This window comes from Tenrec ecaudatus, chromosome 12, assembly GCF_050624435.1.
Source record: "Tenrec ecaudatus isolate mTenEca1 chromosome 12, mTenEca1.hap1, whole genome shotgun sequence".
Taxonomy (NCBI): Eukaryota; Metazoa; Chordata; class Mammalia; order Afrosoricida; family Tenrecidae; genus Tenrec; species Tenrec ecaudatus.
In genome coordinates, this window is record NC_134541.1 from 84,563,950 (window position 1) to 84,580,275 (window position 16,326).

Below are 16,326 nucleotides of genomic sequence, written 5' to 3' on the forward strand. Positions count from 1 at the left end.
TGCTAGGATGATCTCAGGCTGGATTAGACCAGCAAAAGCAGGTGCTGCAGTCGCCTCACCCTGTGTCTATTCCTATGTGAGGCATGAAGCTTAGGGTCCACAGCCCCGGCAGCTGGACAGTGAGAGAGGCGGGGCTCTGAGGTCATTCCACAGGGGGAATGGCCCTCCGGTTCCTGTAGGGCCCACCCTCCTGCTGTCTGGGGCACCTCTTTCACGGAGCCCACACCAGGGGAGCTCTTCAACTCATGGGGGATTGGCAGGAAGCCGCTGCTCATGCACACACACCACCACCTAGCTGGAGGACCTCGGTGAACAAAGCCTGAGGCAGACAACAAGCCCACTAACTGATCCTGTGAAAGATATAATCAGGATCCAGAAACCGGCAACTGGGAGTAAGGGGCAGCATACCTGGGTCCCAGCTCCTCCCACTGCCCTCTGCAAGGGGTGACATTCCAAAGCACAGTGTTTTCCAAAAGCACTGTCAGGACTTTGGAATGGGCAGCTCATTTGTGGACATGGATACTATGTGATCCAGACATACTACCTCCTCTGATCCTGTCAGCCGAGACTAAAAACCCTTCCAAGCAGAAAGCCATGCATCTGAACAGTATCCACCAGCCACTCTCATCCACTCCTGCTGCCTCCAAAGAGCTTTCCTGAGTTGGTCAGATCTCTCTGGGGACAGATATCCCTCGGTCCTTGGTTCTGCGTGAGAAAGAATTCACGCCAAAGCCTGGTTTGTGATCCAAGTGAGGTTTAGGAGAGTTAGGGAGATTGGTGGGCAACCCTGGTCGATCCTAGTGGATGAATTGAATATACTTGGCCTAGGTGGGTCGATGCAGGTGCAGCGCCCACCCAGGTGGACCTGCCCTTCCTGGCCGGAAACCTGGACCTCTGAGCACGCACAGTGTGCCACTCTTTCCTGGGCCGCTTACTGGGCCCTCTGGGCATGTGTAATGGACACCCCAGTCCCTATGCTAGCTACCTAACATTTCCACCCTGAAGAGATGTGGACCCAAATATTTGGGGTACTGGGCGACGACATCTCTAGCTACTTCCTGCTGGCAAAAGGGGCGAAGAGGAGCTTTGGGTCCACACCCTTCCTGCTCTGCTGGGAGGGGTTGTCCATTCAGCGCTAGATTGGATAAGGTTGAAGTGGTCCAGGAGATGGTGGTCCTGGAGCTGGCACACTTGGATTAGGGGCTTTGGTAACTTGAGAACTTCTGGAAAAACCAACAAACGCACAAAAGGGTGAACAGTTTAACTGAGACAAGGCTAGGATTGTGAGGTGGGAGTGCCCTTGAAAGTAGGTGAGTATCACAGGAAGTAAGTAAAAATCTTAGGATTATCAGGCGTGTGTTTTTGTTCATTCTAAGTACCGGCACGGGGGTAAAAGCATTCACAATTTCCCCTAGGGGGGTCCAGGGTTTGGGCACTACTGGGTGCAGTGGGATCACCGCTTCACTTATGATCCTAAGGCATTGGCCCCTCTGATAAGAACCATCCTTCTTTTTCACCCTATAACGCCTCACTTTTAAATTTTTGGGCAAAAAAATTTCGTTTTGATTCATTACTTTCATAGTTATCAATATATATACAATTATATTCATTTCATTAAATGTTAGGGAAAGATCATGCTCGGCGTTATAGGGTTAAATTGTAATATTGGGATGCTACAGGCGGATTCAACAGGGATCAAAAGTAGAGTAACTGCCTGTGTCATTTTTAATTTTCTCGGGTTCCATTTGAGTAAAAGGCTTGTAAGTTACCCTGGGACCAAATGCCCCTGGTGCCTCTACTAGGGGTAGAATGTTCAGGGAGGTTTCAGGGCTGGGACAATAGTGACCTGAAGTCCAGGATCCCTTAGGGCAGGGGTCCTCAAATTGTTTACACAGGGGGCCAGTTCATTGTCTCTCCTACCGTTGGAGGGCCAGACTATGGTTTTCAAAAAACCTATGGACAAATTCCTATGCACACTGCACGAGTCGGCTGCTAAGCAGGACAGGCAGTGGCAGCAAAAACACCCTGAGGGTGGGATAAATGGCATGGCGCCACATGTGCCCCATGGACCACAGTTTGAGGACGCCTGCCTTAGGGGTTCCTGGGTGCACTGGGGATGAAGGTCTCCTACTGCTCCTCGAGAGGAGAAATGCTCTAAGTCCTGGCATCTCCGCCCACTTTCCCGTCACTCTACCGAACTGTTCCCGGTGAATCACGGTTGGAAGGGAAAGCGTACCATTCTCTGCCCACCATTCTCCTTTCTCAAAACGATACTGTGGCCAAATAGAGTTGCAAAGTGAATCTATCAGCTTTTGTTTGCCCAGCCTCTCTGTATCAACTCTATCCCAATTGGACATGATTCATGCAAGGGGGCAATTCCTGAGCATCAAGCTGCTAAGTCCCATCTAGAAAGCACAAAACAAGGAGGCGATTGACAGCTTGCTGCCTCCAGGTCAATAAGCCCCACTTTGAGAGCGCACCCCTGGGTTGCCCTGAATCTCATGCCTCAGCCCGAGGGAAGGGGTCAAGGACTAGTCGCCGAGGGCGACCTTTAGGTCCAACCATTTTTCTGGACAACAGGCTAGGAGGACCATTGCTTGGGATGGCTCCAAGGCCCTCCAAGATGCCTGCTGGCGGGGCTGACGCTCAAATCTCTGAAGGGAAGGGACACGTGACAGCTCAGGGAACCTTAAGGGAAATTGGAATTTCTGGCTGGAACATCATGGCAGAGGAGCTGTGTATTAAGTAAGAGCTGTCCCCAAAAGTGCCTGAAGCAGCATCGCTGAAAGCCTAAAGGTAACAGTGACTCCGCCTAGGCTTCCGAACGCCATTGGCCTAAGCCTGGGCCACGGAAAACCAGCCTGTAAGAAGGAACAAACCAAATCTGGAAGAACAGTAGCCCTATCACGCCTCAAGTTTTACATTTAGGAAATTTTTTTTTTGGTTTTTATTCTTTACTTTCATAGTTATCAATATATATGGCATTCAAAATATATTTTAAAAGCATAAAATTTTCAGTGTTTTTGAAATGTGACCAAATTGTCACATCTATAATTTGGGTACCAGATACGTTTTCATTAAGAATTATGACAATTTTGTGCTTGGCGTTATAGGGCTAGAGCAGCTTGTTTGAAAAACCAGGAGAAAGGCAAAGGAAATGGAGGGGATAAGGGAAACTTTTGGCTCCCGGGACCAGGCAGGGCTAACTCCCAGGCCTCTTCACCCAGCTCCCTAGGCAGCGCCCTTCCACATGTTTGGACTGGTGGGTGCCATCTTGGCCATGGTCACAGACCCTGTTACCTCTCGGCTACAATGGCGACTGTGTAGGATCTCTGGGAAAAGCTGAAACAGCTTTGACAAGAGTGAAGCCATTTGGGGCTGACAGAAGCCACCATGAAAAGAAAAAAAAAATAGCTAGGAAGTGTAAATGAACTAGCTGATATTGGGGAGGTAGGCTGTGCAGACGTCGCCCAAGGGAATGTCATGAAGGAAATGGGTGTTCAGAAGGCTTGCGAGAACGACCAGAGCAGTTTTGGTTCACCTAAGAATGGCTAATCCTAATACCCCGCTTCTCACTCGCCTAGTCCTGAGGAAGTATCCATGTACCTACTATACAAAACAGTGACATTGGAAAAATCAGTGCCTTGAAAAGCCCAGGAGAGGCAGACGAGCCACCACTAGAGGGAACGGGCCTAGTCTTCGCCAGAAAAATCAAAGCTACAGACAATAATGCTCGAAGCTGAATAAAGGTGTCCAGGCTCTGTTTCACTTGACCCCAAAGAGCCCATGCTCACTCTCCTTGTAGGGAGCCAGCCAGTAAATTTCTAGGTGGACAAAGGGGTCACCCTCTTGGTTTCAGAAAAGACTACAGGTGCCTTGTCAAAAGGAAAGGCTTTCATTACAGGGGCCCCAGGGCAGACCCAAGCACACCCATGGACAACGGCCAGAATAACAGATTTAGCACAAGAGACAGTTACTTACACACACTCTCCTTCCTGGTAATGCCTCAATGCCCCTTTCCCCTAATTGATCGTGACTTATTATGAAAAATGGCAGCCATAATTACTTTCTCATCTGCTACAACCACCTTAACCCTTGAACATGAAAAGCCAAAAGTTTTGCTCACCGCTCCCATGTCAGAGTGATATGTGTTTTATCAAGGAGCAGAAGAGACCTGCTCAAAGGAACTTCTTGATAAATCGCTAAAAGATATTCCTTTTGTTTGGGCAGAGAACAACCTGCCAGACCTTTCTGAACTTCAGGTGCCTGGGGTCGTACAACTTCTGAGCTCAGCTACACCGGTGTGTCAAGCTAACCCTACTCCCTGGATAGCAAAAGTGGGTATTTCTGTTCCCATTTGCAGACTAAAGAGGACAGGCATTTGGGTCCTCTGCAAGTCCACATGGAATGCTCCCCTGCTGCCCATGCAGAAGCCGGGAACTGAGGACTTCCAACCGGTGCAGGATCTCAGAGAGGCAAATGAGAGGATAGAAACTGGCCACCCCACGTGCCAAACCCCGAGACCCTCCTGAGTACTATCCCGTCAAACTGAATTTGTTATACTGTTTTGGACTTAAAGGATGCTTTGTTCTCCATACCCGTGTCCCCTGCACATCAACCCAGTGAAGACTTACAGGGACACAAGGAGGAACACCCCCAAACCACCTTGCTCCAGTATGCAGATGACCTCCTCCTGGCCTCCGAAAACCTGGAGGAATGGCAACGGGCTACCAAGGACCTGATAATAGTCCTTGGCCCATTGGGGTACAGGGTATCTGCAAGAAAGGCTCAACTGTGTGTCCATAAAGCTGTATACCTAGGCTACCAACTGGAGGAGGGAAAACGGACCTTGTCCCCCAGCCGCACTGAGGCGATCCTCAAAATCCCAGTCCCTGAGACTAAGAGGCAGTTGCAAGAGTTTCTAGGAGCTGTGGGGTACTGTCCATTGTGGAATTTGGGATTTGCAAAAACAAAGAAACCCCTATATGCAAGTACTGGGGAATGGAAAAAGAACTTAAATGGACTGAAGTAGAACAACAAGCGTTTGAATCCTTTAAAAAGTCGCTCATATGGGCAACCTCTCTTGCCCTACTAGACATAGTAAAGCCCTTCCAATTGTCTATGTGAGGCCAGAGGCACAGCAAAAGAAGTGCTAACTGAGAACTTGCGGCCATGGAAGAGACCTGTGGCCTATCTTTCAAAGAAACTGGACTCTGTAGCTGCAGGATGGCTGAGCTGCATGCGAGCTGAGGCTGCCACGGCCATCCTAGTCATAGAAGCTAGGAAGCTTACACTGGGACAGGATATTGCTGTGGTAGGGGGACCTATGGTTGAACCACTCGTAACCAGTCCCCCGGACCGGTGGATCTCGAATGCCAGGACTATGCCACAAATCCCCAAGGTAGTGGCTGTGACCATGCCATCCCCAGTGTTACAGCCACAACCTACATACTCAGAAAATGATCTAAAGATAAGCCAAGAACTGGCCTGCCAAAAAGACTGGGAGCATCCAGGGTGGCTGCTCCATCCTGATGGAAGAAGATTCATGCCAGAAGCTCTGGGAGAGATCTGATTCAAGGACTACATGAAGGTATGCATTTGGGATCCTCTCTAAACTGTCTCAGTTGCTTCTCAGGCACTTTTACATACCCAGGCTTGGACACTGGGTGGCAGATGTCACCCACCGTTGATTGCACTGTGCTCGGGTAAACAACCCCAGAAAGAAACGGAGCAACCCCAACCACGAGCTCGAGGTAGTAGTCCTGGAGATTTCTGGGAGGTGGACTTTATGGATATCAAACTTAGAAAGTATGGCTACCGATATTTGCTGGTGTTCGTAGACACCTGTTCTGGATGGGTGGAAGCCTTCCCAACAAAGAAGGAAACTGCTGCCACTGTGTGTAAATTATTAGTAACTAAAATTGTCCCTAGATTTGGCCTTCCCACCACCTTGGGGTCCAACAATGGCCCAACATTTATTGCTCAAATTACTAAAGTCTTAGCAATGCTTCTAAATATTAACTAGAAGCTCTTCAGGGCAAGTAGAAAAAAATAAACAGAACCCTAAAGGAATTGTTCGTTAAGTTGCACTTAGGACCTGGCGAGAACTGGGTTGATCCTTACTTTACCTTTTTCCCTACTTCAAGTCTGATGCACTCCCTATGGGAAAAGCATGTCCCCATTTGAATTTATGTTTGGCAGACCTTCCCCATATCCTCCCAAGATTGAAGGAAGTAGAAATAATTGAAGTCACTAATCGTTCCCTCATCGAGTGCCTGCAGGCTGTGCAAAAGGTGAGAGACAAATCATCTGCTCTGACACCTTCATTTTGGGCCTAACCAAGGGAAAGGGAACAGGCAGCCAACAACGTGCAACCAGGAAACTGGACATGGGTAAAGAAGCACCAACCTGACACCTTAGAACCTAGGGGGACTGGCCCATACCAAGTGATACTTACAACACCAACTGCTGTTAAAATAGTGGGGAGGGGGCCGTGGATTCATCAGTCATAAGTAAAAAAAAAAAAGCCCTCCCTGAGCATATCCTGAAAAGATGGACACCCAGAAAGACGGAAAATCCCTCAAAATTAAGGCTTTACAGAACTTAATTGTTTTTCTCCGAGTATTGCTGACAGCACCCAGTGTTTCCCCCAAGCAGAAACACATCTCTGGACTGCTATTCTAACCTCCAGCAGTTAATATGTAACCTCTTATACTGGGTATGACCCCCTGTTTTCATTTTGATTTGTTTGATTTGCTAGGAAAGAATTGGCATTCTGGATCCTTTAAAGGTAAAGGGCACAATCGGACCTATACTGGAATCCCGTCCTATGGGTGCGGAATACCCTCTATAGAAAGAAGGCTCCAAACAAACCATGTCTATATATGCCCGGCTCATGGACTCCCTAACTGCCAAGGGGAGGGACATTATCATTGTGCAGCTTGGGGTTGTGAAACTATCATTTTCAGGGTGGAAACTTGTTAAAGATGACCCTATTATTTTTACAAGAATGAGACTCACGTTGGAAGGGTTTGATCCCACTACGTGTATGGTTTCCAAATGTAACCCAATAAGAATTGGATTCAAGCGTTATTGGGTTCCCTGGGAAAACATGGGGAATTCAACATTATGTAAATGATAGAGATCCCGGGAAAACCTTTTCTATCCAGCAAAGTAAAATATGGCAACCTGCCATCCGTACAAAGGCCCAAACCTCGGGATAAATCCTGAAGAGCCACAGCTGGTGTCATTAAGATTCCTTTGCCGCACCCTCCAGACTCTCCAGTAACTTTCCCGTTCACTGCCAGCCCAATTCATAGGGCCCTTCTCATTCAGGAGCCACCTCAAGGTTCTGTGTTTGATTCTCGGGATGCTGTATTCCAATTTATGAACTCAGATCCTCACCTCACAGCTGATTGTTGGCTTTGTCTGAACCCTGCTTCCCCTTACTATGTAGGCACAGGTACAAATAGCACTATTGGTACAGAGTGTAACCCAATTAGAAATGTTAGTAAAAAGGATTACACAAAGCAGCAGTCTATAGGTGATGTTAGTATGGACTCAAGTCTAAGCTCACTTTAAAAGATTTGCAAGGGCAAGGACTGTGTTTTTATTCATCTAAGTATCTCTTTAATATATCAAGATATCGAGATTTTTGCCTTCAAGCTGTTCCCATTGAACCAAATGTTGATCCTAATTTGTTATCTGCTCCAATGAGTACTTGCTTTACTTGTTCCACAGGACGAACACCCTGTCTCTTTTCCCCAGTATTAGTAGCAGACCCGGGTATTTGTGTGCTAGTGCATGTTAGTCCTCAAGTGTACCTGTGTTCTGGTGAAGGAGGTGTAGGGATAACTTTGGAATTTCCGGATGAGTTCAAAGAGCCCCAGTATTGGTCCCACTGGTAACAGGGCTTGGGATTATGGGATTAGCTGCAGTCGGGTCAGTTGCTTTAATACAAGGAAACTTAAACTATCAGATTCATAGTCAGCAAATTGCTTTAGATCTACAGGGATTAAAAAAAACCTGTCTCCCATTTAGAAAGATCCCTAGACTCCCTTGTGGCAGTTGTGTTGCAAACCCGCCGAGGGCTTGACTTGCTCTTTTGGAAACAAGGAATGCTGTGCACAGCATTGGGAGAAACTAATTCTATGCAAAGCATTCAGGAATCAATAAAGATAGATGAGCCCTGGTTAGGAAAGGATTAGAACAAAGAGTCAAGAAAAGAAATGGAGGAACCAATTGGTTTGAAAAGCTACTTAATTGGTCAGCCTGGCTAACTACCCTATGAACGGCCCTAGCCGGCCCCTAATCCTCCTCCTGCTAAGCCTCACATTTGGCCCAGTAATAACCAATAAGCTAGTGGCATTCCTTACACAGAAAGTACAAGCCACAAAACTCTTAGTGCTGAGCCCACCATACACTGGGCTGGCTACCGAAGATTCAATGATTTGAACTTGGCTAAGAACAGGAGAGAATATAGCAGCTCTGGGCAAAGCTTAAATAGCCTTGACAAGAGAAGTCATTTTGAGCTTTCAGAAGCCATTATGAATGGTAAATAAACTAGCTATGAACTGCCAATGAACTAGCTGATACTGGGGAGTTAGGCTGTGCAGACGTAGCCCAAGGGAACGTACAGAAGGAAATGGATGTTCAGAAGGCTTGCAGTTTGGTTCAACTAAGAATGGCTAACCACAATACCCCGCTTCTGAGCTCTGCCTGCTTGCACACCTGCACATTGCAAAAGTATAAAAACCTTTGGAAAATTAGACTGGGGGGCCGCTCAGTCTCCCCTCAAGAGAGCTGATGGTCTGGTCCCTGCGCAGGAAATGAAACTTGTTCTGCTGAACTTTCCGGCAGTCTGGGCGGTTTGCTGTCTGGGAATGGAGTGTAGCTACAACAGACACAGGTGGTGCCATTCTGCCTGAGAGTGGAGTCACGTGGCTGGGAAAATGGAGGCCGCAGGTTGCGGCCTAGCCGAAAGCCAGCCTGGAGCCGGCCACCCAGCCAGAGTCCTGCCCAAACCAACAGGGTGGACGCAGGCGCCCCCAGGCCTGCTGCTTGCCAGAGCCGCGGCACAACACTGTGTCCCAGTCTTGGCACAACAGACTCCATTTTGAGTCCTGCACCTCCATCTTAGCTCTCAAGGCTGAACCCTAACCGACCTCCCCTCCCCTGCTCAACCCCAAATTCCTGGAACCAGCTCGTCCCAAAGCCAGAATGTTTTCTGAAGATAATGGTCACTCCATCCTTCCTTGACATATAGATAAGATTAACGACCTTCTCCCTTCTGAAGCACCTGTGTGTGCAGAACCTCACCAGCTATGATCCTCCCCAGCTGTGCCTGCCAACAGTGGGCATAAAAACGCCGCCAGGATTCTTTCCCCCGGCGCAGCTTCAATAGCTCAATATCCTGAGTTGCTGAACCCGCCCGCAAACTTCTCAATAAAGCCTGCTTCTAAAACTTCGTTAATTGGGTCTTTCATTCTGTTTTCACATCCAAATAGACCTTGTGTTTTGGTGCCAAAAACCCGGGATAGGTGTGTGGCTCCCCACTTCTTTTGGGGTCCCCTAAGAGCCACCCAAATCTCCAGGACCTTTAGGCACGGCGCTTGCCTACGTTCAAAATCAGTCTATGGCTGCCCTGATGAGTCTCTCCCTCTCACTCAGACCTTGTGAAAGAAAATACTTGTTTTTCTCTCCCAAGTTGCCTGGCCCCAGTCCCAGCTTAACAACCACGCACATTGGCTTCCAACGGGCATTTTTGATTTCAACGTTCTACAGGACCTGGACAATTTCTGCAGGAGGACTGGTAAGGATTCTGAAGTCCTCTATGTGCAGGCTTTTTGGGACTTGCGTTCCCGCCCTGACCTCTGTAGCCATTGTTCCGCCCGCCAAATACGGTTAGCTCTATCTCCTCAGCAGAAAGAACCTGCCATTCAAACCCCAGAAGATCCAGCCAAGCTCCTCAGTGCGCCTCTTCCGCTGCTCTATCAGTCTACCCCGCCCGCTGCGCCACCCCATCGCTCTCTCCTGTCCTCACCGCTTGCCTTTCATACCCGCTCCCACAACCCTCCAGCTGCCCTTTGTCCATTAAGAGAGGTTGCAGGTGTATAGGGACTCATTCAAGTCCACGTCCCTTTTTCCTTAAAGGACCTGTCGCAGATAGAGACCCGCCTGGGCTCTTTCTCAGCAGAGCCCTCTAAGTTTATTAAAGAATTTACCTACATTTCCCAAACGTATGATTTAACCTGGCATGGCATCCAAATGATCCTTGCTTCTACCCTTACTGCCGAGGAACGTACACAGAAAAAAACCACGCTATCGACCCTAATGTCCCCTTGGGGGCGCATACCATCCCAATAGAGGACCCCAGTTGGAGTTACCAGCCCGGCCGGGCGTCTGATCTTCCTTATAGAAACCTCATGCTCAGGTACCTCATTAGAGGTCTGGAAACAGTCTCCAACAAGGTTGTCAACTATGACAAACTGAGGGAAGTTACTGCTCTTTTTCTTAACCGCCTCCAGGAGGCACTGACAAAGTACACTCGTTTAGACCCAGGGTCTAAAAAGTGGGGCCTCTATTTTGGCCTCTCACTTCACCTTCCAGTCAGCCCCTGACATCAGAAAGAAAAGCTAAAGAAGGCTGAGGAGGGCCCTGAAACCCCTATGCAGGATCTGGTAAAAATGGCATTTAAAGTTTTCAACGCTTGGGAGGAGCCAGCTGAGGCCACTTGCCAGGTGAGGGTCCAACAGATGGTTAGCCTCCATTCCCAAGCCCTGGTAGCAGCCCTAAGGCCGGCAGGCAATCCCATCTATCGCCACGCTCCCCAGGGGAGCCGGCACCTACCGCCAGGAGCCTGCTTCAAATGTGGCCGGGTCGGCCACTGGGCAAAAGTTTGCCCCAATCCCAAGCCTCCTACCAAGCCCTGCCCGCAGTGCTAACAGCCAGGCCACTGGAAGTCGAACTGCCCGACCCTGGCTCTGCCACCGGCTCTGCAAAGCCGAGGTGCCGAGATCCTGGAAACTCCAGACACATAGCTGCAAGGTATGGAGCTGCTGGGGTTCATGGACTGAAGAGGCCCTGGCTCCTTGACTCCGGTAACCCTCGCCGAGCCCAGGGTTGTGCTCCAGGTAGCGGACTACCTTCTCCATTTCGCCCTCTCACTCAGGCCCTACTTCCCCTTCCCTCCCACTCTGCAGATCCTGTTACTGACTTAGCCCAACAACTTTCCCGCTCCTAGCTCAGTATGCTTTTTACCTCCCACTTACACTCCAACTTACACTGAACAGGAAAACACCCAGTATTGCTCTCTTCCTCAACAAAAATGGTGGGTACACAAATAGAACTTACTCATTCTCCCAAAGTTACAACAGGAAACAATCATCACCAATATTCACAATTCTCCACACATCGGGCCAAAAGCTCTCTACACGTTTCTAACCCCATATTTCACCCCACTGGACTATGGAGTACTATCAACACAGTACATGCAAAATGCAACATCGGTGCCCTCTCCAATAGCCAGAAAGCTCAACACCCTCATAAACAGCTCCACCAGATGTAAGGGCACCTACTGGGACAGGACTGGCAGATAAACGTTACCCACATGCCAAAGCATAAGCGGTTTAAATATCTCCTCACTATGGTGAACACATTTTCAGGATGGATCAAAGTCTTTCCCACCTCCTCTGAGAGTGCAAGCATAGTCGCCACTCACCTTCTTCAAGACTTCATTACTCGTTTTGGCCAGCCTGCTTCAATTCAGTCGGACAATGGTCCAGACTTCATATCTATGGTGCAGCAGGCAGTTTGCGCCTCACTGGGCATCTGCTGGAAACTCCACGCAGCCTACACCCCCAGTCTTCTGGTAAGGTTGAACGAGCTAACAGTCTCATAAAACAACAGCTCACCAAACTCTCCCTAGAACTGCAACTTTCTTGGCCTCAACTATTACCCTTTGCTCTTATACTCGCCTTGGCGCAGCCCCTCAGGAGCCGTCCGGCCTCAGTCCTTTCAAAATACTCTACAGACAACCTTTCCTTTTCTCGCCTCTTCCTGCAACCGATTGCCCTCTGCTAGCTTTTTACCTTCCATACTTGTGCTTGCTCCACAACCTTCTTAGACAACACGCCAACTCTGCCATCCCTGAACCCTCTCTGACCTCTGCTGATCACCAAAAACCAGTGCATCCTGGAGATGCTGTGTTAATTAAATCCCTTGCACCCAAACCCTTAGCACCCCGGTGGAAAGGCCCTTACACTGTCCCTTACCACTCCCTCAGCAATCAAGGTTCTTAGACTAGATTCCTGGGTACATTTGTCCCGAGTCCAGATGGCAGTAAACTCTGACCATGGCTCCCAGTGGTCTGCTCAGTCTACTGGTCCTATGTCTCTCTGCCTCACTCACCTCACCAAGCCAGCCAGCTAAACGTAGTATAATTTCCCCTTTTGCCTGGCGATTTTACTTGACTGAAAACTATACCAATTACGCCTGCACTAAGTGTTATGATTATTTGCTGGCCACCGCTAACTGCCCACCCACAGGGGGCAGAGCACCCATATACTTAAATTTCACTGATTTTAAAACGCTTCCTGTATGACCAGAAGGCAACTACCCAATGTGCAAAAAAGTGAATGCAGAAAAATGTAGGGTGTCCTTGGTCTTCCTGCCAGATACATTACCTTTCCCTTCGTCCCCAGGGATGAATCTACTACCATCAATCTAAATACACTCTCACAATCCCAGACCCCTGGGATAGCCGGTGGACGTCTCCGGTTCCAGGAGCCTAGTGCACCACTCACCAAGAGAAATTTCTGGACGCCAAACTGTATGTATGGAGGTCGCTACTCCAGGTCCAATCCACCATCCACCGTAATATTCAGATCCAAGACCTTCAACTCACTAACTAAATTTCTAAACCTTCTGAGTCTCCCTTCTCCTGGCTCACCCTGCTACAGCAGGGACTGGCCATCGCCACTTTGCTGGACTAGGCAACCTCTCCACCTGCTTCATGTGTGCGGCCCTAGAACGCCCTCCTCTGGTAGCAGTACCAGGTCCTGCCCTGTCATTTTCATCCAACGTAAAGACCACAAAAGCCATAACCATCCCCAACGTCGCTCTGTACATCCAACCGGAAAACACTCAAGTGCCCTTTTGCTACTCCAATCCATCGACACAGACATGTAATGTCACTCAAATCCCCTCCAAACCACTAACAGGGCCAGAAAAAATTTTCTTTTGGTGCAACCATACACTCACTATGCATATAAACATCAGTTCTACCTCTACCCATCACTCTGGTTCCGCAGCTCCCTATATACACTCCGGCTGAGTTCCAGGACAAATACATCCAAGTATACAGTCGTCAAACTAAAAGAGCAGTTTTTCTCCCGATAGCAGTGAGAATCTCCTTCGCCTCAGCAGCAATTGCAGTAGGACTCAGCGGCGGAGCCCTTGGACACTATCATCACAGCAGACAAGTTTACCGCATGCTTCCAGCTGGCAGTCGATGCCTCTGCCAAGTCTCTAGCCTCCCTGCAAAGACAAATAACCTCTGTTGCCCAAGTTGCCTTGCAGAACCACCACGCTTTACCTGCCTCTTCCTCCAGGAGGAAGGCTGTTATTATATCAATAAACTGGGGATTGTGGAAACTAGAGTCCAGATCCTCAACAAGCTAAACCGAGAGCTGCAAAACAACAGATTCAGAACAGATGGATCTTCCTCCTGGTGGAACTCTTCTCTGTACTCCTTCCTAGCCCCCATACTAGGACCCATAATTTTAGTTATAATTTTGCTCTTAATTGCTCCTTGTCTCATCCAGCTCCGGCAAAGTCGACTCCGCGAAATTACCCGTATAGCAGTTCACCAGCAATACCAACCTCTCCACCCTGTGCTAGGCCGCAACTGTCAGTACTCTGCCTGAAAAGCCCCTCCCCTTGCTTTTTACCCACTACCCACAGGAAGCAGTTACAGAAATGGTTACATCCCTTTTCCCTATAGGGCACAGTCTAAAATGTCCGGTCTTGGCACAACAGACTCCATTTTGAGTCCTGCACCTCCATCTTAGCTCTCAAGGCTGAACCCTAACCGACCTCCCCTCCCCTGCTCAACCCCAAATTTCTGGAACCAGCTCGTCCCAAAGCCAGAATGTTTTCTGAAGATATGGTCACTCCACGCGTCCCTGACATATAGGTAAGATTAACAACCTTCTCCCTTCTGAAGCACCTGTGTGCGCAGATCCTAGCCAACTTTGATCCTCCCCAGCTGTGCCTGCCAGCAGTGGGCATAAAAACGCTGCCAGGATTTTTTCCCCCTGCGCGGCTTCAATAGCTCAATACCCTGAGTTGCTGAACCCGCCCGCAAGCTTCTCAATAAGGCCTGCTTCTAAAACTTCGTTAATTGCATCTTTGATTCCGTTTTCACGTCCAAATAAACCTTATACACTGAGCCCCAAGAAGGCTTTGGGAGTCAAAATCCTCCCAGCCTCCAGGCAGCAGCCTCCCAGCCCCCTCACAAATGCAGCCCGGGAAGGCAGGCGAGCTCCCGGGAAAGCAGGCACGTCAAGTCCCGCACACCAGCAAGAAATGGCACAAAGACGGACACCAGCAAGAAACGGCGCAAAGACGGACACCAGCAAGAAACGGCGCAAAGACGGACACCAGCAAGAAACGGCGCAAAGACGGACACCGTTAATTCAACCCAACAATTCTCCCGAGGGTGGTGAGGTAAAAGGAGCCCAGAGGGGCCCCCAATCCGTGAGACCAACATGGGAGAGCCCACTCCTGGGGCTGGCTTACCTCATAGCTCCGAATCACACAGCTCCACTTCTTTTCGACCTCTCCGGGGACAGGTGTGCCTCGGTCCTTGGCTCCACGCGAAAAACAGCTCACGCCGAGGCCTGGTTTGGGATCCCCGTGAGTTTTATGAGCGGTTAGGGAGGCGTGGTCGATGATGTGGGTCGACCCCATTGGCTGAAATGTTGAATTGAATTCACCTGGCCTAGGTGAGCCAATGCAGGTACAGCGCCCACCCAGGCATAGCTCCCCCTCCTGGCTGGAAACCTGAACTTCTGAGCATGCAGTGAGCCACTGCTTCATGAGCCGGTAGCTTGGACCTCTGAGCATGTGTAATAGGCCTGCCAGTCCCTATGCTAGCTCCCTAACAGGTTTTCCAGCCAAAGGTCTGCCTTCTGGAGCTGTTCTACAGAAAGCACTTAGTTCCTGACCCCTACGCATTCGGGGTAATGGATGCCCTCGCTTCCGTGCTTGCTTCTATGTCATTCTGGAATGGTCCTTGTTTCACAGGTCGGCGAGGTCAGGAATTCTGGGCTGGTTGGCTACCAAGCACAAAATAAATAGCCAACAGATTGAAATCTCAACCCCTATATTGGTTTATTATCGACCACACAAACTTGTCTTCTGGAACTTCCCTCCTAAATTTCTGAACCCTTGAACTCCTTGACACATGTACTTGGAAAGCAAGGATTCCAAACTCTGATCACCATATCTGACTGCTCCCCCAGTCTCTCTGCACTGTCAACCAGCAAAGTCGGGCCTCTCCATTTCTCAGAAGCTGCAGATTGTTACGTGACATCACCCTGTGTTTAAATGTTAGTGATTATGCCATTTAAAAAACAAATGTGTGAGCCAACTGGGGGCAAACAAGACTCGTTTCAAACACCAGCTCTGTCTCCTCTAAGGGCCCGTGTACAACTGCGACAACACAACAGTGGGTCCTGCTGGGTCTCCATTAGCATCTGGGAGGAAGGTTATTTATTACAGGGAATCCTACCTTTGTCCCTTGGTGTTAATTGCAGACTCACTGGGTGACGGATTCACTTTGTCAAACTCCGTTTGGTATTGTTCCATCCCTCCATTATTCTCCCTAATGACAAAAATAATTAACACATTCATATAAAAGCACAGGATGAGGATAGCTTTAATTTATGCATCTAGTTCAGGGTCATCCCTCTTATCAATATATGACAATCTAATGAGGCTTAATTAAAAAGTAGCAGTGAAGCAATTTAGGAAACTGAGGGATTGTCACGAGTCCTGGTTGTGACAGCATGTTTTGTGCACCATGGAAGATAACAGATTTGTCTTCTGTGGTATCTCATATCCATCATCCCCAAACTACCTGCTCTTAGGGGTAGAGAGAGCGAGCTTGTCTTTGAAAAAAGTGCCTGGGTTTGGTAGCTGCTCACAGGATGGCAGGTGTAATGTATTATGAGAACTTAACAAGGCTCTGAGAAGATGGCTATTGGAAGGTCTGGCTGGAGGGCAAGGTCATGGCCCTGAAGGATTCAGGATCCAGAAGTCAAG